At 33.9% G+C, this 25358-nt stretch overlaps 1 protein-coding gene across 1 annotated transcript in view; it reads left to right on the top strand.

Annotated features, from left to right (window-relative positions):
* Positions 1–17522: 17522 nt before the first annotated feature.
* The window catches only part of LOC126886964 (tubulointerstitial nephritis antigen-like), a 157015-nt gene continuing 149179 nt past the window's right edge, over positions 17523–25358 (top strand). Inside the window, exon 1 of the mRNA XM_050654167.1 lies at positions 17523–17720. The gene's annotated coding sequence lies outside the window, so the exon portion shown is untranslated. The remainder of the gene's footprint in view (positions 17721–25358) is intronic.

Genomic DNA, 25358 nt, shown 5'->3' with positions numbered 1-25358 from the left:
AATTAAAAACAGTCCACCACTAGCAGAAGCTATTATTGATACCATACACCTTTCCGTTACTTACAGCAATTGTAAAAAACTACCAATGTTTAACATAAATTATATGCAATTAATTAAAAAACATAGAGTCATAATACCGAAGTATACAGAGTCCAAACAAATCAACAAAGCAATACTAAATTCCGTACTAGAAGATTTTGTAGACAAAGACATAACTACTCTTTACACTGATGGATCTAGGACGATAGATGGCGTCGGTTGTGCCGTTTTTATTCAAACCGCCAACCAATAATTATTGTATCAGCTCCCAAAACATAGCAGTGTATACACTGCAGAATTATTTGCTATTCAAAAAGCCATAAGTTGGTTAATATCAAAAAATATTGAAAAAGCAGTTATTATGTCAGATTCTCAATCTTCATTGATGTATATTCAAAGTACCAAATTCGAGACGCTAAAATGTCCAATATTATGCGACATTAAAAGATACTTTCAAAATATTGATGTAACTTTTGTTTGGGTAAAAGGACATATTATAGGGATAATGGGTAATGAAAAAGCTGATCAATTGGCTAAACTTGCAATTACGGAGGGAGAATTCTCTAATATAATTACTGAAAGAGATAACAAAAATATTATACAATTTAACATCCAGTCGCAATGGGAAAATCAATATATTAATCTAGCAAATTCATCATTCAACCCATACTTTAGTATTCATCCAAAATTGCCAGGTTCTTCTTATTTTAAATTAATGCACACAAACTCTAAATTATTTTCCGCCTGCTTATTTCGTATTAGAACAAACCATGGCAAATTTCCTGCTCACTATTCCAAATTAGGTATAACACAAAATGCATTATGTAGCTGTGGGTCTTTCGTAGACTTAAATCATATATTTTTTAATTGCAATAATTATAACTTAAATACAAAAATTCTAATTCAATCACTTATTCAAAAGAATTATTTACCCACCTTACCATATCCATAATGTTGTCTGTACCACTGATATGAACATATTAAATCTGCTAGTTAGTTTTCTCAAAAGTAATAATATATCGCGCGCGCGCCCACACACACACACACACACACACACACACACACACACACACACACACACACACACACACACACACACACACACACACACACACACACACACACACACACACACACACACACACACACACACACACACACACACACACACACACACACACACACACACACACACACACACACACACACACACACACACACACACACACACACACACACACACACACACACACACACACACACACACACACACACACACACACACACACACACACACACACACACACACACACACACACACACACACACACACACACACACACACACACACACACACACACACACACACACACACACACACACACACACACACACACACACACACACACACACACACACACACACACACACACACACACACACACACACACACACACACACACACACACACACACACACACACACACACACACACACACACACACACACACACACACACACACACACACACACACACACACACACACACACACACACACACACACACACACACACACACACACACACACACACACACACACACACACACACACACACACACACACACACACACACACACACACACACACACACACACACACACACACACACACACACACACACACACACACACACACACACACACACACACACACACACACACACACACACACACACACACACACACACACACACACACACACACACACACACACACACACACACACACACACACACACACACACACACACACACACACACACACACACACACACACACACACACACACACACACACACACACACACACACACACACACACACACACACACACACACACACACACACACACACACACACACACACACACACACACACACACACACACACACACACACACACACACACACACACACACACACACACACACACACACACACACACACACACACACACACACACACACACACACACACACACACACACACACACACACACACACACACACACACACACACACACACACACACACACACACACACACACACACACACACACACACACACACACACACACACACACACACACACACACACACACACACACACACACACACACACACACACACACACACACACACACACACACACACACACACACACACACACACACACACACACACACACACACACACACACACACACACACACACACACACACACACACACACACACACACACACACACACACACACACACACACACACACACACACACACACACATTATTATGTAATAAAAAAAATGTGCAAGTCCCCTATTAATGGAATCGATTTATTTCTTGAAGATAACTAGGCAGTGCCGGATTTACCACTAGTATAGGCCGACTAGGCCGCGGCCTAGGGCCGCAAGCAAAAGGGGGCCGCAGCGTTTTTTAAAAAACACTTTTTTTAGGAGGACCCATTTAGTCTGAGAGACAACTTTGATTCCTATGAAAAATGAGGAAAAGAGTTGTCTAAAAATGAAACCTATATTCTTGAAATAAAAAGACACCCGAAAAGAAAAGCTCTCCCTGGCGAAGACAAAGAAGATGAACCCACGGAATCCCACTTTAATGACAAAGAAGACTTAAAGATTAATACATTTAATGTTGTAATTGACAGGCTTTATTCAGAATTGAATGAAAGGTCCGACGTTTATTTCAGTCTTAAGGTGATACAGTAGCGATCAACAGGTAGCCAAAACGCGTTCCAAGATTGCGGCTATAATTTTGAATATTTTTTCGAGATATTTGGCACACGTATTCGTAATATAATAAAGAATGGCGGTACAGAGCCCAATTTGAAAAATATATTAATGTGTGGAAATTGCTCTGTAATTAAATACAATATTAAAAAAACGAGCCTGTACCGCCATTAAGAAGAACAAAAAAATATACTTTCTTCAAATAAACTTGTTTACCCGATGCCTAGATTTTGTGTCATTTTGGAACTACTAATGAAATAAAAAATTTTAGTCGTTCCAAAATGACACAAAATCTAGGCATCGGATAAAAAAGTTTATTTGAAGAAAGTGTATTTTTTTGTTCTTCTTAATGGCGGTACAGGCTCGTTTTTTTAATATTGTATTTAATTACAGAGTAATTTCCACATATTAATATATTTTTCAAATTGGGCTCTGTACCGCCATTCTTTATTATATTACGAATACGTGTGCCAAATATCTCGAAAAAATATTCAAAATTACAGCCGCAATCTTGGAACGCGTTTTCGCTACCTGTTGATCGCTACTGTTTCCTCTTAATGAAGAATTTGGATTTTTAAACAACTTATCGTCAATTTATAATGAAGAAATCAGGGGAAAAGTTTCTATTTCGGCTAAAAAGTACCGAATCGACATAGATGGTGACTTTGGAGAAGAGTGCGTATAGTTCAAAGGCTTTGTTGAAGGTATATTTGATGAATAAAGAGAACCTCATGATAACAAGATTACCAAGCGTCAGAGGAATACACTTTTGGAATATCTGAAACTCATTCATGAAAAACAGTTAACAACATTATTTCCGAATATGGTCACGGTTTTGCTCATTCTACTATGCATGATTAGATGACATCTAATGCATCTGGAGAAAGATCATTCAGCATGTTGAAAAGAATCAAAAACTATTTGCGGAACTCGATTCTAGACTGTCTAGTTTGGCTAGTTTTGTTTCAAATGCTGAGCTTTAGACCTAACGATTTGATTAAAGATTTTTCAGCCAAAAAAGCTAGAAAAGTGAGTGTTTTAGAGTTTAGATATGAGATTTATTATGAGTATGAAGTGGAGTGAGTGTTAAGAGGAAACAGTAGCGATCAACAGGTAGCGAAAACGCGTTCCAAGATTGCGGCTGTAATTTTGAATATTTTTTCGAGATATTTGGCACACGTATTCGCAATATAATAAAGAATGGCGGTACAGAGCCCAATTTGAAAAATATATTAATATGTGGAAATTGCTCTATAATTAAATACAATATAAAAAAACGAGCCTGTACCGCCATTAAGAAGAACAAAAAAATACACTTTCTTCAAATAAATTTTTTTATCCGATGCCTAGATTTTGTATCATTTTGGAACACTAAAATTTTTTATTTCATTAGTAGTTCCAAAATGACACAAAATCTAGGCATCGGATAAAAAAGTTTATTTGAAGAAAGTGTATTTTTGTGTTCATCTTAATGGCGGTACAGGCTCGTTTTTTTAATATTGTATTTAATTACAGAGTAATTTCCACATATTAATATATTTTTCAAATTGGGCTCCGTACCGCCATTCTTTATTATATTACGAATACGTGTGCCAAATTTCTCGAAAAAATATTCAAAATTACAGCCGCAATCTTGGAACGCGTTTTCGCTACCTGTTGATCGCTACTGTATCACCTTAATGTTAATCACTAATCCAACTTTATCCAAATTAAGAACATATGACATTGACCTTTTTCGGTATAAGAGAATAATGTGAAAATTGAACGATCCAGAAGTTTATTTGTTGTATTCTTAATATTTTTATTTTTCAGTACCCTAGCCTATTACTCGTACAGTTCACATTATTTTGCTTGTTCTCTTACTTATAATGTCTTTTCGACTTTCTACCTTTTTTTAGTCTTTTGTTGTCGTCTGTATTTTTCCTCAGAATGAAACAATTGATATTTAATTTTAACAATTAACTGCAATACTAATTTAAAATATAATTATTTTAGCAATATTAATAATTTTACAAATAACTGCTGTGTGCTAACATTTTGAATTATATAATATTTTCTATCTTCTTTTTAATGTGCCTTCTCCATTACGGAAGGTTGGCTATAACTACAGCAAATTGCTCTCCATCTTGAGCGGTTCTTAGTATCGAATGTGTGTCCAAGCCTGTCCAGTCTCTTACGTTCTTCAGCCAGGAGCATTTTCTTCTTCCTGAACCTCTTCTTCCTTCCACTTTCCCTTCCATTATGAGTCGTAAAAAGTTGTATCTTTATCATCTGTAAATATGTCCAAGATAACTAGTTTTTGTTTTTTACAATATTTGGGAGTTCTCTCTTAGTCCCCATTCTTCTCAGCACCTCGACCTCGTTGTTGGTTACATGCTTTATCCAAGAGATGTTCAGCATCCTTCGAAAAACCCACATCTCAAAGGGGGTGAAGTCGAGTTCGCTCCGCTTCGTTCAGGTATATTTTAGAAGGGTACGAATTGGCTCCCGCATGAATGCGGGTAGGCTCTCATATAATCGCGGAAACATTAGACATTGTTGCCAAATCGTGTAATATTTATACTGCTTAGGAAATTTACATAGTGATATAGACTTTTTATAGGAAAATTATACTTTTAGACAAATACTTTTAGAGTTTGTTTTAGTTCAACATTGGCATATGTGGCAATTTTAACACAAATTATCGGTGTCGGTCGGTATGCGCTCGACCGTTTTGCGCTCTTACCTGAAATCGGCCGGTTTGCGCTCTACACTCTAATACCCGAAAGTTAAGTTAGGACCGAAGGGTTAGGTCTTCCTCCTTTCCCATAAATATTTCTAGGAAGGTACCTGTTTCTAACAAAAAGAGAAAATTTGAAAGAAGTGACAACGCTGGGTGATATTTTCGACATGTTTAGGTAAAATAAATTTTTATGAAAAAACAAAAGATGTAGATCTTTGAAACACACTCAGTGATCAAAAGATCCACAGGTACTGGTATGGACGACCACTCGTACGAAAACAAACAAATGAAATAGAGAATGCGGAAAAATCCCCTTACGAACAATTCACACATCCACTACTTCGGGCTGGGAAAAATTTTTTGAATAGAATCGAAGATCCAAACACCAGCTTTTAGAAATGTGTTTCTAAGAGCACATTCTAGGTTGAAGAGGGCGAAACACATTTCTAAGAGCTGGTGTTTGGATCTTCGATTCTATTCAAAAAATTTTTCCCAGCCCGAAGTAGTGGATGTGTGAAAATAAATTTTGTCTATGGGAGCCAATTCGGACTCGACCTTTTTTAGTTCAGGTAAAATTCTTACCATTGGGAGCGAACTCGACCCCGTCCCTCAAAGGCTTCTCTAAATATATAAATTTTCTATACATTTTCTTTTTAGAAATTTCTATAAATACAGAAATTGTTGTTAGAGCTGTTTTGGGGTTTTAGTTAGCCAAATTTGCAAACCAATAATATTTAATTAGTGAATACATTTCAACCTATTTATGTACCGTATTCAAATAGAACATTAGTGGCCTTCTTATTCATTTATGTTATGCGTTGTATGTAGTGCCAGTTTTAAAAAGTAAAATTAAAATAAACGTTATATATTAATATGAAATGTACTTTATGCTTTAATTACATAATCGTGAAGTTCTCGGGGGCAGCTCTGGGTAATTTGGCCTAGGGCCGCAGGTACCCTAAATCCGGCACTGTAAATAGGCGTACCAGTGTTTGTTTTTCTAAATAGAAGCGTTCTGGAGCTATTAAAAAAAATTTTAACTAAAAGACGCCATCTCCAAGGAGCTTTAGCTCCCTGAGGGAACTACTCACTTTCGAACTAGGTGAATTGGGTTAAATTGTCTTAAAATTGTCTGAGCCTTGGTCTTCGTTTGTCAGGAGAGTTTCTGGATACCCTGTATATTCTGATGCTCTTTAATTTTGTCAACCACGATCATTGTATTAAATTTGTCATTGGATTTCAGGCCTGCCTATTTTTCCATGTTTAAATCATGGCATGTCGGTATATTTTTAAAAGAAGTACATTCAATGCCCAAAGATAAATAGTAGTATATTATTCAACGAGCATGTAACGATGGCTATTACTGACACGGCTCGTGTCGTTATTCATCAGAGTGAGTTAGTAGCCATTACATGCGAGTAGAATACTATACTTTTTCTACGACCTGTTTTATTTTAATTAGTACAAAATATAATTAGGTATCAACTACTCGAGATTTAAATTATAATAATTTACAAAAATACCTAAATTCTGTTTACCCCTAGTACGTGGCTAAATAATTGGTTGCCTACTATTACCAAATTCTTTTGTATTGTAAAAATACAACAAGAAATAGTCAATCCAAGTTCTATTCGTTTCCAAAAAATTATAAGCAAAAATTTGTACCTAATGTCAATAAATCTAATAAATTAGTCCAAAAAAATAAGGATTTTCTCAGGACATTCAAAGATCCAGGTAGCTGACTACTTTTTTAGTTATTGTAGACCTATAGGAAGAAAACCTACCTTGTTAATTGTTGTTGAGAAAACGCATTTAAAGTTTTGAAAGTTAGTTAAGGCCAAAAATGAGATGCAAATTACAAGAGAAATTAGAAATTTATTGTTCACGGATTTAGTTATTACCGTATACCTACTATGATATTATGATATATATAAAGTTTTTTAGGATTTTTTAAACATCCCCTCTTAAAGCCGCCTGAAAGGGGAGAAAATTACAAAATATATCATTACTTCTCCAAAAATTAGCAAATATGTCATTGTTTCTCCAAAAATTTCATAATTTTGTCATTGCTTACTAATGTTGTATCACCCACAACTGACAATCTGACTTTGTTCAACAACGACGTACACATTATCTGGCGAAATAGGAAAGAATCACAATTATTCTGACTTTTGTTTCTCCAGACAAATAGGAGTATTAGGAATAGTAGGCATATCGTAGTGTTGATAACTCAATTTGTGAAAAAGGACCCCGCAGAAACCTTATGGGAAATGGCTCCCTGTCAAATGCTCTGCAACTTTGAGTTCTGGTAGTTCTTGATGTGTAGAACAAAAGACTCAATGGGCGCATATCTCCAAAAAATTATGGTTTTAAGATATAAACCTCTGAAGTTATAGGTACAGTGAGGACGTTTGAGTTGGAATAAATTCATTTTCTCGAGAATGGGTGACTCTGGAGATAAATTACGAATCAGGTAGATTTTTATTTTTAAATTATAATTTTTTGGCATAATATATATTATACTAGTGACGTCATCCATCTGGGCGTGATGACGCAATCGATGATTTTTTTCGATGACCTGCCTCTTAGCAGTTTGAACATTTAATTTAAGCGAAAAACAATATTTATTTATCAAATAAACATTTTTTCCTGTTTTCGGACAACAGTAAAATGTATTTAGAATTAAATAAATTATAATATACATTCTTCTTTTTGTCTGAATTAATTTAATTCAAAAAAATTTTTTGGGGACTATGTATAGATAATTATGTTAATGTTTATATTATTGAATAGAGAATTGAATACATCGATTGCGTCATCACGCCCAGATGGATGACGTCACTTGTATTATATATATATATATATATATATATATATATATATATATATGTAAATACCAAATAAATAAAAATTTAAATAAATGGTAAAAAACAGCACACATCGTTTCTATCCTGGTTACGAGTTGGTGTTCAATAGGATGATACAGCGCTGTTTCGGACTCTCGTCACTCATCAGCCATCCGAGGAGAACACGAATTCGTAACCAGAATAGACTCGACGTGTCAGGGTAAATTCACAATTTCAGTGAGGCAGTACAAGAGCGCCATCTACTCTGATGGCAGTGCCGCAGGTCATCTCAAAAAGAGAAGATTCCTGCTATCTCTTGTACCGTATAGAACGATGCGTACATTCTGGGTTCGGCAGAGAGCGCTGCCTAACGCTAAGATGTAAATACCAAATAAATAAAAATTTAAATAAATGGTAAAAAACAGCACACATCGTTTCTATCCTGGTTACGAGTTGGTGTTCAATAGGATGATACAGCGCTGTTTCGGACTCTCGTCACTCATCAGCCATCCGAGGAGAACACGAATTCGTAACCAGAATAGACTCGACGTGTCAGGGTAAATTCACAATTTCAGTGAGGCAGTACAAGAGCGCCATCTACTCTGATGGCAGTGCCGCAGGTCATCTCAAAAAGAGAAGATTCCTGCTATCTATGTGTGCTGTTTTTTACCATTTATTTAAATTTTTATTTATTTGGTATTTACATCTTAGCGTTAGGCAGCGCTCTCTGCCGAACCCAGAATGTACGCATATATATATATATATATATATATATATATATATATATATATATATATATATATATATATACAGCGTGTCTACTTAAGTTGGAAACATATGGGAAACTTTTTTGTTATTCATTTTACGAAAAAAAGTTATTCTTTATAAAAAGTTCTGCATGCTCTAAAGCCTAAGATTTAATCATCAGATATAAAATTTTGTCAATATTATACGAGGTACGTCAAACAATGTGAACTTCGTTCAAGAGTAAAGCACCTTTATTTCTCTCAATATCGAAAATTCTTATTATGAAAAGTTGTTTGGAAATAAAAACTAAGATCAAATATGCAATTACATGCTTCTAATTGGAAAAAAATATTTTCCAAATTTTTCTCAAATTTATTGATACTAACTTCGTTTTTATTTATTACATATACGATAACTCTTTTATTATTACTTTTACGAAAAAAAGGTATTCGTTATAAAAAGCTCTGTATGTCCTAAGACCAAGGATTCAACCATCAGATATCACATTTTAGTAATTTGATACGAGGTATGTCAAAAAATATGAATTTCACTCAAGAGTAAAGTACCTTTATTTTTCATAATATTGAAAACATTTATTAAAAAAGTTATCTAGAATTAAAAACTATGTTTCAATATGCAATTACATCCTTCTAATTGAAATATTGTGAAATATAAAGGTACTAAAATCTTGAGCGAATTTCATATTTTTTGACACACCTCGTATAAAATTAATAAAAGTTGATATATCATGGTTGTGTCTTAGGTTTTAGACTATGCAAAGCTTTTTATGAAGAATAACTTTTTTTCGTAAAATGAATAATAAACGAGTTATCATATTTGTAATAATTAAAAACGATGTTGAGTATCCATAAATTTGAGAAAATTTTTTTTTAATTAGAAGCATGTAATTGCATATTTAATCTTACTTTTTAATTCCAAACGACTTTTTATCATAAAAATTTTCGATATTGAGAGAAATGAAAGATACTTTACCCTTTACCGAAATTCATATTTTTTGACATACCTCGTATAATATTGAGAAAATTTGATATTTGATGATTGAATCTTAGGTTTTGGGGCATGCAGAACTTTTTATAAAGAATAACTTTTTTTCGTAAAATTAATAATAAAAAAGTTTCCCATATGTTTCCAACTTAAGTAGACACGCTGTATATATATGCCAAAAAATTATAATTTAAAAATAAAAATCGACCTGATTCGTAATTTATCTGCAGAGTCGCCCATTCTCGAGAAAATGAATTCATTCCAACTCAAACGTCCTCATTGTACCTATAACTTCAGAGGCTTATATCTTAAAACCATGACTTTTGGAGCTACGCCCATTGAGCAATGGCGTAGCTGACAGGCCCGCAGGGCCCGCAAAACGTCGGGGCCTTAAAGCCTTCAAGCCTAATACTTCTACTCTCTCTAAATTGGGGACCAAAACATATTTTCCGTATAAGCCTCAAAATAGCAAATTTGGAAGGAAATAATGAAGCGGGTAATTGACGTAACTCTTACTGCTTCGGGTGCAATTTAGCGTTTCGTACTTTCGTGGATATGTTGGTACATTAGATGAAAGTAAATCTCAAAAAGGTAATTTCTGTCGGTGGTCCTTTTACTAGCTAAATATGATCCTGTTTTAGCTAAATTAATCGATAAAAACAATAAGTTATAAATTTGCTGGCTTAAGACTGAAAACAAATTGATTAATAATAAAAAAATTGTTTCTATTTAATAATTTTTGATACCACTTAAGATGTTTCGAAACACGATCAGCTTAATCTTATTTTCCGGTATGTAACTTGCGATGAAAATAATTTATCTTCTAAAGCAGAAGTTGTTTAAAGGTTTTTGGGATTTATTCGCATGTTAGACCAAAGTACAGAAGGTCTTGTAAATGAAATTTTAAAATTTATACAATCAAAGCACCTTTCCGTACACAAGCTGAACCTAATGTTGAATGATGCCGTTGCTGGTGTACAAGAGTTTTTTTTTAGGATATAATTAAAAGATTATGTTTTTTAGTGCAAGTATTAAAAGATAGGATCTACTATTACTTACTTACTTAGTCCTAAGCCTTTCTACCTTTAGGTGTAAGGCTGGTGGAGTTGAGTTTGGCATTGTAGTCTCCATGCTTTCCGATCTTGCGCTAGGTTTCTTGCACTTTCCAATGTCAATCCCTTCTTCTCGACTTCTTTCCTGATTTCATCTACCCACATAACTCTTGGTCTCCCTCTTTTGTTTTTCCCCTGCACTCTCGTTTCGAACACTCGTTTTGTTAGCCTCTCGTTCGACATTCTACACACGTGCCCGAACCATCTAAGTTGTCCTTCTACTATTTTTTCATTGATTGGTTCTAGTTTTAGGTTTTGTCTAATTGTTTCGTTTCGTATTTTGTCTGTCCTTTTTCTGTTTGCTATTTTCCTCAGGAACCTCATTTCCATAGCATTGACTCTGGATTTTTGTCTCCCCGTCAATGTCCATGTCTCGCTGCTATACATGATTGTTGGTCTAACTACTGATTTAACGACTGCCGTTTTTACTTTTTCCGGTATCCCTTTTTTCCCAAAAAATGTTGTTTTCATAGTGTTAAATAAGCTTCCTGTTCGTCCCATTCTCTCGTTTATTTCCATGTCTTGTTTACCATTTGATTCGATTATTACTCCTAGGTATTTAAAATATTCCACTTGCTCTAGTTGTTTCCCGTCTAATTCTATTGCGTGTGTCTTCCTCGTATTTGAAATTATCATTGTTTTTGTTTTCTCTGTATTAATTTTCATATTTATGTTTGATAGTTCTTCTTCTAGGATTTCAAGATTGTTCTGTAAGTCTTCTCTGTTTTCTGCTATCAATACCATGTCGTCTGCAAATAGTAGCTCCGATAGTTGAGTCTGTTTCATTTGCCAGTATCCTAATGTTAGTTTTCTCATTCTTCTCTTGGCTTTCTTTATCGCTTCATCCAGTACCACTGAGAATAGCAGTGGACTCAGCACGCATCCCTGTTTGACGCCTTGACTTGTAGAAAATTCTCTGGATTCCTCGTTATTGGTTCTTACTGTATTTGTATTATTTTTGTACATATCCTTTATTACTTCTATTATGTGTCTGTCGACTCCCCTTTCTGTTAGTGTCTTTTTATCTTCTAAAGCAGAAGTTGTTTAAAGGTTTTTGGGATTTATTCGCATGTTAGACCAAAGTACAGAAGGTCTTGTAAATGAAATTTTAAAATTTATACAATCAAAGCACCTTTCCGTACACAAGCTGAACCTAATGTTGAATGATGCCGTTGCTGGTGTACAAGAGTTTTTTTTTAGGATATAATTAAAAGATTATGTTTTTTAGTGCAAGTATTAAAAGATAGGATCTACTATTACCATGTACTATTATGACTTTGGATCCATCGCGTTTGCCAACACTTAAAACGTTATGTGAAACCCGGTGGTCATCCAGACCTGATGCTGTTATGGCTTTGCGTCGAGCTTTCCGACAAGTAATGAAATCTTTAACGAAAATTTCATTGCTATCTAAAAAACGATGAAAAATTATAAGTTAATGCATTATTAGAGCATATGAATAATTTTGAATTTGTCGTTAACATTACTATTTAATCTAAAATATTTAAAATTATTAATCTAACATCAACACTTTTGCAATCTTAAACGGCAGAGTTAACGGTCGCCCTTCAACTTTTTGAAAAAACTCTTGATAATCTTCTAGAAATGACAAATTCGTTTTCCTAAACTTTAGCAAAAGCAGTAGGAATAGCAAAATAGTGGGGTATTATACCGGAATTTAAAAATAAACGGATAAAACGTATGAAGCAATTTTACGATGAGCTTAGCTGCGACGAAAAAATAACTTTTAGCAAAAAAAGTTTTGTAGTTAATGTTTTCAATGTAAATTTAGATATAATATTGCAACGACTTACTAATAAGTTTGTCGGATTAAGATACATGTATAATAGGTTTTCATGTCTACCTATTCCCAAAAAATCTTTTAACACTAACTAATGAAGACTTATTAAAGAAAGGTCAAATATCGTCATTTACACATAGTTTAGTAATTATACTGTTATTAGTTGTCGTTATGTTTATAATACGGGGGCCCACAAAAATTGTCGCGGGGGCCCTGCAATCTTCAGCTACGCCACTGCCATTGAGTCTTTTGTTCTACACATTAAGGACTACCAGAACCCAAAGTTTCAGAGCATTTGACAGAGAGCCATCTCCCATAAGGTTTCTGCGGGGTCCTTTGCACTTGTATAATATGACATGTGTAAATTTTTTTAGTTCGGATTGATCTTTATCATATTTCTCATCAAAGCTCTACAGTAATTATGATACAAGAATAAAAAACCGCTAAACGCCGTAAAAATGAGTGGCGCATACAATATTCCAGCTACAAAAGATCTGATATAAATATTACGTGGCGCGAAAATGTATTTTCATTTTGATGCAAAATCAAATTTTAGTTTTATTTTAAACGATTTTTCCATAATATGTATTTGCTGAATTTGAAGTAAACGCGCCACAAAAGAGTAACTTTGATACAGTTTGAAATTTGAAACTCTTTTGTGGCGCATTTACTTCAAATTTAGCAAATATTATGGAAAAATCGTTTAAAATAAAACTAAAATTTTATTTTGTATCAAAATGAAAATACATTTTCGCGTCACGTAATATTCATATCAGATCTTTTGTAGCTGGAATATTGTATGCGCCACTTATTTTTACGGCGTTTAGCGGTTTGTTATTCTTGTATCAGGAGTTTTTCAAAGTTTTTTATAAATTAAACGTATGAAGTTGAATGCAATTTTTCTCGATTACACGTTAAGCTTTATAAATGGTCGCCTTTGTCGCATTATCTCCCAAATGATCTAGTGTCCATCGAATGTACACTAGATTTTTTTTCTATTCGAAATAGATTGAAAAAAATATTGGGATGGCCGGTTAATGAACTGGGATTACCCGTTGCCAGATCAAATTTAGCGTCGTAACCACTACAACTACATAAACCATTTCGGGAATATTCGTTAATTTTATTATACATTTGTAGCTTAATAACTTCTAAACGGCTTAACCGATTTTGATCACTAAACATGAGTTTGAAACGTATTGTCAAGTAGTATCCGATGCATCTAAGGTCAAGTATGATATCTGAAGCTATTACAGGAATTATTGAGCTTGAAAAACCGTTTTTCCATAGGAAATAGATTTGATCGTAATTATGAAGCCTAGTACTTAAAAATTCGAATTTTCCCGGATATCAGGTATACACGGTTAGATTCGTCTAGAGTCCTTCTACAAATAGTCGGAGAGATAGAAGCGGATTTTGTGCGTGATAAGTAATATGGAAAAACTATACTGGGATATGTTGAATTAGTTGTGTACATGACTTTCACCAACGACCGGAAACCAGAGTTGGGGCCGAGGGTAATTATAAGGGGTCAAAGTCGCGGATTTTATTATTTTTTTTATGACGCTCATGATCGAGATAGTGCACCAAAATTTGGAAATAAGTAGGTCATGACGTAACTAAGTAAAATCTCTAGGGGCGGAATGCTGCGTGGCCGACAAAGGGGTGGGGGAAGGGGTGAATATAAAAAATATAAAGGTTTTTTTGCGACGTTTGTGATTGAGATAGCGGACCAAAATTTGGGAATAAGTAGATCATGACATTACTAAGTAAAATCCCCAGAGCCGGAAACCAGAGTTGGGGATGAGGGTAGTTATAAGGGGTCAAAATCGCCGTTTTTATTATTTTTTTTTGTGACGCTCATGATCGAGAGAGTGCACCAAAATTTGGGAATAAGTAGGTCATGACGTAACTAAGTAAAATCTCCAGGGGTGGCACGCTGCGTGGCCGACAAAGGGGTGGGGCAGGGGTGAATACAGAAAATATAAGGGTTTTTTGCGACGTTCGTGATTGAGAGAGTGCACCAAGATTTGGGAATAAGTAGACCATGATATAACTAAGTAAAATCCTCAGAGCCGGAAACCAGAGTTGGGCATGAGGGTAGTTATAAGTGGTCAAAATCGCCGTTTTTATTATTTTTTTGTGACGCTCATGATCGAGATAGTGCACCAAAATTTGGGAATAAATAGGTCATGAGGTAACTAAGTACAAACTCCAGGGGTGGAACGCTGCGTGGCCGATAAAGGGGTGGGGGTAGGTGTAAATATATATAAAAAATATAAGGGGTTTTTTGCGACGTGCTAGATTGAGATAGTGCCCCAAAATTTGGGAATAAGTAGACCATGACTTGGCTAAGTAAAATCCCCAGAGCCGGAAACCAGAGTTGGGGATGAGGGTAGTTTTAAGGGGTCAAAGTAGCAGTGTATATTATTTTTTTGTGACCCGGCACAACATTTGTCCCCCACGCAGCGTTCCGCCCCTAGAGATTTTACTTAGTAATATCATGATCTACTTATTCCCATTCCCAAATTTTGGTGCACTATCTCGATCACGAACGGCAAAAAAACCCCGATATATTTTTATACTCACCCCTGCCTACCACCCCTTTGTACCACAAGCAGCGTTCCGCCCCTGAAGATTTTACTTAGTTACGTCATAACCTACTTACTCCCAAATTTAGGTGCACTATCTCCATCATGAGCGCCACAAAAAAAATAATAAAACCCGCGAATTTTACCCCTTATAACTACCCTCGTCCGCCACTCTGGTTTCCGCCTCTGAGGATATTACTTAGTCATGTCATGGTCTACTTATTCCCAAATTTTGGTGCACTATCTCAATCACGAACGTCGCAAAAAACCCCTTAAATTTTTTTATATTCACCCCTGCCCCACCCCTTTGTCGGCCACGCAGCGTTCCACTCCTGGAGATTTTACTTAGTTACGTCATGACCTACTTATTCCCAAATTTTGGCGCGCTGTCTCTATCATGAGAGTCACAAAAAAATAATAAAAAACGGAATTTTGACCCCTTATATCTACCTTCCTTCGCCACTCTGGTTTCCGGCTCTGGGGATTTTAATTATGTATGTCATGGTCTACTTATATCCAAATTTTGGTGCACTCAATCATGAACGACGCAAAAAACCCCTTATATTTTTTATATTCACCCCTACCCCCACCACTTTGTCGGCCACGCAGCGTTGAGCCCCTAGAGATTTTACTTAGGTACGTCATGACCTACTTATTCCCAAATTTTGGTGCACTATCTCGATCATGAGCGTCCTAAAAAAATAATAAATTCCGCGACTTTGACCCCTTATAACTACCCTCGGCCCCAACTCTGGTTTCCGGCCGTTGGTGAAAGTCATGTACACAACTAATTCAATATATCCCCGTATAGTTTTTCCATATTACTTATCACGCACAAAATCCGCCCCCAGCTCTTAGACTAAAACGCTCAGTTATTAGCGCTATTCGTATGTTGAAATTTTGAGTAATTGTCGAAAAACCAAAATTTTCAAAGTTTAGTTTTTCAGTTTTTCGGCGATACTGAGCCGTGTGTATATCTGATCTTGACGGCTTAAATACCATTTAAAAGCTTAACTCAACACTATTGATTTGGTGTATTTGCGGTTCTCCTGTCTCTTCTTGAACCGAAGATATTTTATATTATACCCCCAAAAAATATGCCATTTTGTACCTACCAAGTCCTATAGCTGGCTTATGGGTGGTCAAAAGTCACAAACTACACCGGTTCTCAATCGGCCCTGACCCCCTCTTCGAACACAGAAAAAAAATTCAGATCGGTTTAACTTTTCCAGTCACATACATGTATATTCACAAACATTTTCCCTTTTTTAGATAGGAATTAAGTCATATTTCTGAGCTCGGTAACTTTTGAACGGTATAACCGATATTCAAAATTAGACATGCGTTGGAAAGGTAATGATCAGTACTATTAGAAGCCGCAAAGGTGGGACTTATATTTTCGAAGTTTTTGGGAGTTTTGGGGACGAGAACGAAAAAAGGGCCGTAAAATCCACACCCTAGGACCAAAATGGATGGTTGACATATGAATGGATGAGTCTTTTCCTGAACTTTAAGATGGAAGTTAGCACAATTTTCAATTCCGTCAGATTTAGAAAATCGAAAATTTCGTGTATATAGTGTCGCGTGAAGGGGGGTGTGGGTGTGCGGCACTGGCGAGAACTGCCGTTCTCTGGTAACATAAATGATTTGTTAACTATCCAATAATAGAAAGGAATTTATTGTTAGACTAATTACTCTTCTATAATAACCCGTGCACGGGTTTGGATTTTTATAAAACATTCTTATTTGCAAATAAATATGCATTCCTCTTAAATATCACACACATGCAGAATTTGTTACGTCATCACACTGATAAAGCCATAATATATTTCCAATCCCACTCCGAATTATTAATGTGAGCACGAATGCGGCCTTGATAATCGCTTTTCAATAAACAAGAAGATTAAGATTTGACTCAGGCTGGTGGCGAAGGCTAGAGGTGGTGGTACTTTGGCTCAATCTCAGTAAGCTCTGCATCATATTGCGTTTGATAGTGAAACGTGGTAGACGGTGAGGCGATAGTGATAAGGAAGACGGCGGACACGCTAAGTAAAGGTAAGTTTATTTGCTATTTCATTTTGTTTACTACAAAAATTTTTTGTTTTTTTTTGTGCAGCTTATATTTATGTGTAAGTTATAGTAAGAGCTTTTGGGATCTGGGAGTTCAAAAGATGGGATACATTAGTTTTTGTTAAATTTGTTTTTGAACATTTTCTTGTGGAAATTGTTTTACTCAGAAATTTTTATATATATTTTCTTTTATGTATACTATTCTATTTATTGAGAAGAAGCCACAATTTTACTTTTAAATTAAGTTTATTTGACGTTTCAATTTTCCTCTTCGGAAATTGTTATCAAAATACAAAACATTAATAAATTGAACAAATTTTATTTTTTGGTACTTGGTAAAAAATTCTTCTAATAATTTAATTTTTGCTGACTCATTCATATTGACAATTTTAACATATTATATATTATAGAATTTAAAGTAAAATTTTTAAAAACTAAAATTTTTTTAAATGATATTGTCAATATTTTTGAGTTGCGTTCCTGGGACGACCTTATTGGAGGATAGTTCATTGGATTATATGAGATTAACTTTTTGAGAATTTATAAACGTCCGTCACATAAATCATTTGATTTGCTTTGTCTGAAAAAGACGACCACCTGGTGACAATAAAATTCTCCTGTTAGCGATCCCATAGTAAAACATGAGGAAAAACCTTATGATTCTATCCAGATACGGTATGATCTGGTCTTAAATTTAGTTTACGCTACTTTGAATTCTGATTTTATATGTATGATATTTTAAAACATAAATGATGTATAAATACTCGATATGCTATTGATTTACTAATAGTAGTGGTATTTTCGGGACGAGTTGAGTTCACTCCCAAAATATGAATATTACCTGACTACGTAAAAGGTAATGTTTGAATTCACTCCCAGGCGATTTTAAGCCGTCATTAATATAAGTAATTATTATACCTTAAAATCTGGACACTGTTCAATCATTCGTTTAAAAGTATATTTCTTATTAGACGTTCTTGCATATCTACATCTAATTGGGATGATTTTTAAAAATGCAACTTGGTAATAATTCAAGAAAACAAAGTTTCATTGTTATGTTCTTGTTAATATTTGGTCACTAAGTTTCATTGAATACATACATTAGAGTATTAGAGTAAATATGGAATTGCTATAATAGTTCAGAGAAATAAGGAAAAAAAATAGCCCGTTGGTGACACAACCCCCTCCAGGCCGAAACGAAATTTTTTGAGTAATATGGACATCTATAATAATAACCTATATATTTCCTGCAGCCGATTTTGATGATATACATAGTTATAAATAAATGAAGATCAAAAAACGGTAAATTTTCGCTTTTTTCGTTTATTACTAAGAAAATAGTCATTTTAAACAAATTTGAGAGTAAGAAACTCATAAACGGTATAAAAAACTTCAATATGGCGTTTGCTTAATATGTCTATCCTTATTGGTTGCTTAGAAAATTGCAAAATAAATCATAAATTTTGAGTTTTTATAAATATTTATAACTTATGTAAAAATTAACTTAGAACCTTCTTATTACACGGAACGCTGAGACTTATGGTGCTTAATTTATATCCTAAATTTCGAAGAAATTGGTCAAATATTTTAAAAGTAATTTAATTTGTTTTTCCCAAATTTATTTTTTTTGCAACACTGTAAGTCAGAAAATGATGAAGCTACAGTAATACTTTGGATAGTTTATGGAAGAAGGAAATTTACAGTATTAATTTAATTAAAAAAAAATACAAAAAATAATTATAAATATTGCAAAATTATTTTGCAAAAACATGTGAATTAAATAAATGGGGGGGCTAACTTTGTCCCTAATTGTCCTAGGACAGTTGTTTTTCTTTCTAAATGTGTATAAAAATTCAGTCTTTCTAAATATGAAAAAATAATTTTTCTACAGGTAACAGTTAAAAAGTTATTCTAATTGTTTATAAGTAAGCAAAAAATCGACATGTTTTTTCAAAATAATTTTACACTGTTTAAAATTATTTTTTGTCATTTATTTTTAATAATGGTAATAGTATAAATGTTCTTCTTTCATAAACTGTCCGAAGTATGATTGTAGCCTCATAATTTTCTGACTTGTAGTGTTGCAAAAAAAATGAATTTGGGATAAACAAATTAAATAACTTTTAAACTATTTGACCAATTGCTTTGAAATTTAAAATATAATTTAAGTACAAGAAGTGTCAGCATTCCGTGTAATAAGAAGGTTCTAAGTTAATTTTTACGTAAGTTATGAATATTTTTAAAAACTCAAAATTTATGATTTATTTTGCAATTTTCTAAGCAACCAATAAGGATGGACATATTCAGCGAACGCCATATTGAAGTTTTTTATACGATTTATGAGTTTCTTACACTAAAATTTGTTTAAATTGCTTAACTTTTTGGTAATAGACGAAAAAAGCGAAAATTTAGCGTTTTTTGATCTTCATTTGTTTATAACTATGTATATCATCAAAATCGGCTGCAGGAAACATATAGGTTAATAATGTAGATGTCCATACTACTCAAAAAATTTGGTTTCGGCCTGGAGGGGGATGTGTCACGAGAAAAATCTTATTTCTCTGGACTATAACTGCCCCGCTTACTCTTTTTTACAACATATTTGATATATTTTTTATAAATTCAAAATTGTCCATGCTTTCACGGTTTTTGCTCTAAATTTTAAAGAACCGCTTGGATTGACATGAAATTTGGCATGCTTATAGCTTACATGTCAAAGAAAAAAAGTGATATTGTGCCGATGTGTGCTTTTGCCCTGGGTGTGACTTTCACCCCCTCTTGGGGGTGAAAAAAAATATGTCCAAAATAAGTCCGGAAATGGGTAAACTGACTAATTTTAAATAACTTTTGTTCTATAGAGCTTTTTCGCCAAGTCAACACTTTTCGAGTTATTTGCGAGTGAATTTGTTCATTTTTCAACAAAATAACCACATTTTTAGACGATTTTTCGCAAATAACTCAAAAAGTAAGTATTTTGTCGAAAAAAATGTTCTTAGCAAAAATATAGCTTATAAAAAAGTAAAAAAAATGGTGTACGCGTTAGGTCTCTGGATCTCGTAGAACCAGAGTTATAGCCAATGAAAAATAGATTCATATTCACCAAATTTCAAATAGAATATTTCGACGTGATATATCCAAAAAATTAAGCACTTTTTGGGGAAAACCCATTATAACTTTTTTAAAGTGTTTAAAAAAAGTTTTTTATTTCTGTTTTTACAAAAAGTTTCTAGCATTAAATTTAAGCAAGTTACGCTCAAAATAAAGTTGGTTCCTTTTGTTTTTGCAAAAAAAAATCGGGAAGACCAACCTCTAATTAGCAACTTAAATGAAATTAATCGTTACCGCTCCACAAAGTGTTTATATGATCTGTAAGTTTCATCGATTCAAAGTGTATATTTTTGAAAAAATTTGGTTTCAAAGTAAAATTTTTAAAAATTAAAATTTTGAAAAATATGCTTTTTTTTCAAAATAACTTAAAAATTGTTAGAGATACCGAAAATCTCGAAAAACAAAAAAGTCAGATTTGCTTTTCTGAATATCATGTATTTTTTTTTGTTAGACAAAAATTGATTAAGATTTGGTGTTTCTAAATTTGCATACATTCGTGATCAGTGACTCGTTCAACCCCTTTTAACTACAGCCCTTTCAATAATAAGGACTTTGAACCGATGAAACTTACAGATCATATAAACAATATATACAGGAGTCAAGAAACTTGTGAAGTCGTAACGATTAAGTTCATTTAAGATACTAATTAGGGGGTGATTTTCTCGATTTTTTTACCAAAACCAAAAGGGACTAACTTTATTTTGAGCGTAACTTGTTTTATTTTGATGCTAGAAATTTTTTTTATAAAACAAAAATGAAGCTTTTTTATAACACTTTAAATAAGTTGTAATGAATTTTCCCCGAAATGTGCTTCATTTTTGTTATTTCACGTTAAAGTATTCCATTTGGAATTTGACGAATATGAACCTATTTTTCATTAGCTATATCTCTGCTTCTACTAGGTGTAGAGACGTGACGTATACACCATTTTTTTTAAATTTTTTACAGGCTACATTTTTGTTAAGAATGTTTTTTCGACAAAATAGTTACTATTTGAGTTATTTGCGAAAAACCGTCTAAAAGCGTGGTTATTTTGTTGAAAAAATGAACATATTCACTGCCAAATAACTCGAAAAGTATTGACTTAGTGAAAAAAGTCTATAGAACAAAAGTTACTTAAAATTAGCCAGTTTATCCATTTCCTGACTTTCTTTGGACGAATATTTTTTCACTCCAAGAGGGGGTGAAAACCACCCCCAGAGCAAAAGCACATATCGGCACAATATCACTTTTTTTCTTTGGCTTGTTAGCTATGTGTATGCCAAATTTCATGTCAATCCAAGCGGTTCTTTAAAACCTAGAGGTTTTGCAATATTTTACCGTTAAAGAACGGACTAAAGGCAGTTATTTTGTAGTTATTTCAAATTATTATCTTTAAGTTTTTTCTCAATATCACTTTTCTATCGTGCACTTTCACAACGGTATCTATACTCTGAAGTTTGATTTAAGTATCTAATTGAAAATCTTGAAGACCATTTCATTTAACATAATTAGAGCTGCTTCTTTGATTTTTCCCTTTTTATCATCTGTTCATTTCAGGACTATCTTGAGTCTTTCCCTTGAAATCTATGTTCATTTTCTCATGCGTCTTTATATATTTCAGATTATTTATCAACTTCTTATTTTTGATATAATATTGATGCCCACAACATTATTTAATGGTTTTGATGTTTCATCTAAATAAAATGTTGTCTAAATAAAAATGTCTAAATAAAATACACTTTTTTGTTGTTTTTTTTTTGCATTGTTAGGTTTATTTTTCGATAAAATAGATTTCAACGTGTTTGTTTTTTTGAATGCTGTTTAAAGGTTGAATATATTTCGTACCGTTTTAAGATTTTCCGATAATCCTTTTATGTATATTATTGTTATTTTTCTCGTATTATTTCGTGTGAATATATAGGATCCCGTTTTAAATTGTTCCGTTCCATTCGCTCTATTCTTGAAAACTTCTTATTTATAAACGATAAGGAATAAAATCATTTTTTAACACAGATGTTAACAATTATTTTATTCTAAGAATGAATTTTCGTTAGAAGAAGAAATTTTGGCTCCTGTCTTCTTCTTCCTCTTCTTCAGATACAAATCCACTAATGGATGTTAGCGATCACATTTTCCATTAACTCTCTGTTTCTTGCAATGCGTATCAGAGATTGTATGTCGTTAATCCCTCTCCATTGCCTTATGTTTCGGAGCCAGGACATTTTCTTGCGTCCCATTCCTCTCTTGCCTTCAATTTTACCCTCGATTATAAGTTGAAGGAACTGGTATTTTTCGTTTCGTATGATGTGACCCAGATACGCCGTCTTCCTGTCTTTTTTTAAATTTTTTAAATTTTGCAATAGATTGTTACTGTTTTTTTTGTTTATCTTCATTATTTTTATTTATGTAGACGATTTATATCATTTTAGTAAATTGTATTTGTTATTTGTTATTGTTCTTATTTATGATTCTTGTAAGCTTTGTCTATAAAATTGTTAAATTTTTCATGACAATAAAGCATATTTCTATTCTATTCTATTCTATTCCTTTTCTTGATGGTTTCGAAAAGTTGGCGATCCTGGTTGATTCTTTTAAGGACATCTACATTTGTGACTTTCTCCGTCCATGGTATCTTTAGGATACGGAGATAAAGCCACATTTCGAAGGCTTCCAATTTGATTATATCCCTCGTTTTGAGTGTCCAGCCCTCTACTCCATATAGAAGCACCGACTATACGTAGCACTTAGTAAACCTTAATCTCAGTTGAAGATCGAACTCTGAACAGGTCAATACCTTCCTGAATTTTACGAAAGCTTGTCAAGCTTGCTCAATGCGACCTTTTACTTCCCTGTCCGATGTCCATTCTTCAAAAAGCCGCATTCCCTGGTATTTAAATTTGCTCACTCTTTCAATAGACTTGGTATTCTGGAGATGATCATGAATTTGGCCTTTTTGATATTAGTCTCTAATCCCATTCGCTTACTCTATTCTCCGATTATAGTGACAAAATAAAAGCAAAGTATGTTTCTGTACCTGAAACACTCAATAAATTACAAAATCGCTAAGTCTGCTTTCAGAAAGCGTTGCGTTAGTGAAAACGATAAGGAAATAATTGGAGCACAAATTTTATGAAAATTTCAATTGACAAATATTTCCTTGGGAAAATTTTCGGAAAAATCTAATGCAGGCCAAGGCCTCTTAGTCAACCAAAATAAGCCCCTATCATATTAGTTGGGGGTCGAAAGAAGTTTTTCTATTTATTAGTATCCATAAGTATCCATATGTTCATAGAAACACAAAAATATTTAATAGAAAATTTTGAAAAACATTTTTGGTTTTACCTATTTAATACTTTAAAATTCATAGTACGAGTATGTTATTGGCAAAAGCCTTGCACATTTGAATTTGAATACCTATGTATATTTGCCTAAATCTGCTAATCACTCAATGTACCTGTTTAAGAGTAAATTCTTCTTCTTCTTCTTTTTCTTCTTTTTGAATAGACATGACTCTGTTTTCTCAATGTGCCTCTAATAAGTTGTCGTTCCATCGTTTTCGTGCTCTTCCCACTGATCGTCTTCCTATTGGGGACCGTCTCTCGCTGTCCTTACTACTCTATTTTTTGTCATTCGGCTTATGTGATCATTCCGTTCTATTCTTCTGTTTCTTACCCAGTTATTAATGTTATCCACCTTGCATCTCCGTCGTATATCTGTACTTCTAGCTCTGTCCCATAGAATCTTTCCATCGATTTTTCGAAGGGTTTTAATCTCCGCTGTTTCGTACAATATTTTTGTTCTCTCTGTGTCGAATCGTGTTTCTGCCGCGTATGTCATTATTGGTCTGATGACTGTTTTGTAAATCCTGCCTTTCATTTCTTTTGCGATATTTTTATTTCTCCATATTGTGTCATTCAGGCAACCTGCGGCTCTGTTTGCTCTATTAACTTGATCTCCCACTAAGGTTTCGAGCTTTCCGTAGCTAGAATGTGTGATGCCTAGATATTTAAACTTCATCACTTGTTCGATTATCTGACCTTCCAGCTCCAATTTACATCTTATTGGATTTGCTGTTATAACCATGCATTTTGTCTTTTTTTGGGAAAATTAACATGTCAAATTTTCTGACAATTATGTTAAATTGGTGCAGATTACGTTGCAAATCATCTTCACTTTTAGAGATTAGTAATGCATCGTCTGCATAGCAGATTATTTTAAGTTGTTTTTCTCCCAATTGGTATCCTTTTTTAGTTTTTACTTATCATATTATTTCGTCCATGATAAGGTTGAACAATAAAGGACTCAAGGAATCCCCCTGTCTTATCCCATTGCCTGCTTCAATTTGGTCAGTTAGTTTATCTTTCACTTTTACTTTTATTGTGTTTTTCTGGTAGATGTTTAGATCGTCAAATGCTTTTTTAAGGTCCACGAAACATAAATATGCTGGTTTGTTGTATTCCCACAATTTCTCTTGAACTTGCCTCATTATAAATATAGCGTCAGTGCATGACCTACCCGAAATAAAACCTTGTT

The sequence above is a fragment of the Diabrotica virgifera genome, chromosome 6, assembly GCF_917563875.1.
Source record: "Diabrotica virgifera virgifera chromosome 6, PGI_DIABVI_V3a".
NCBI classification, from domain to species: domain Eukaryota; kingdom Metazoa; phylum Arthropoda; class Insecta; order Coleoptera; family Chrysomelidae; genus Diabrotica; species Diabrotica virgifera.
The sequence above is the reverse complement of the archived record's forward strand: the minus strand, read 5'-3'. Positions and strand labels throughout refer to the sequence as shown.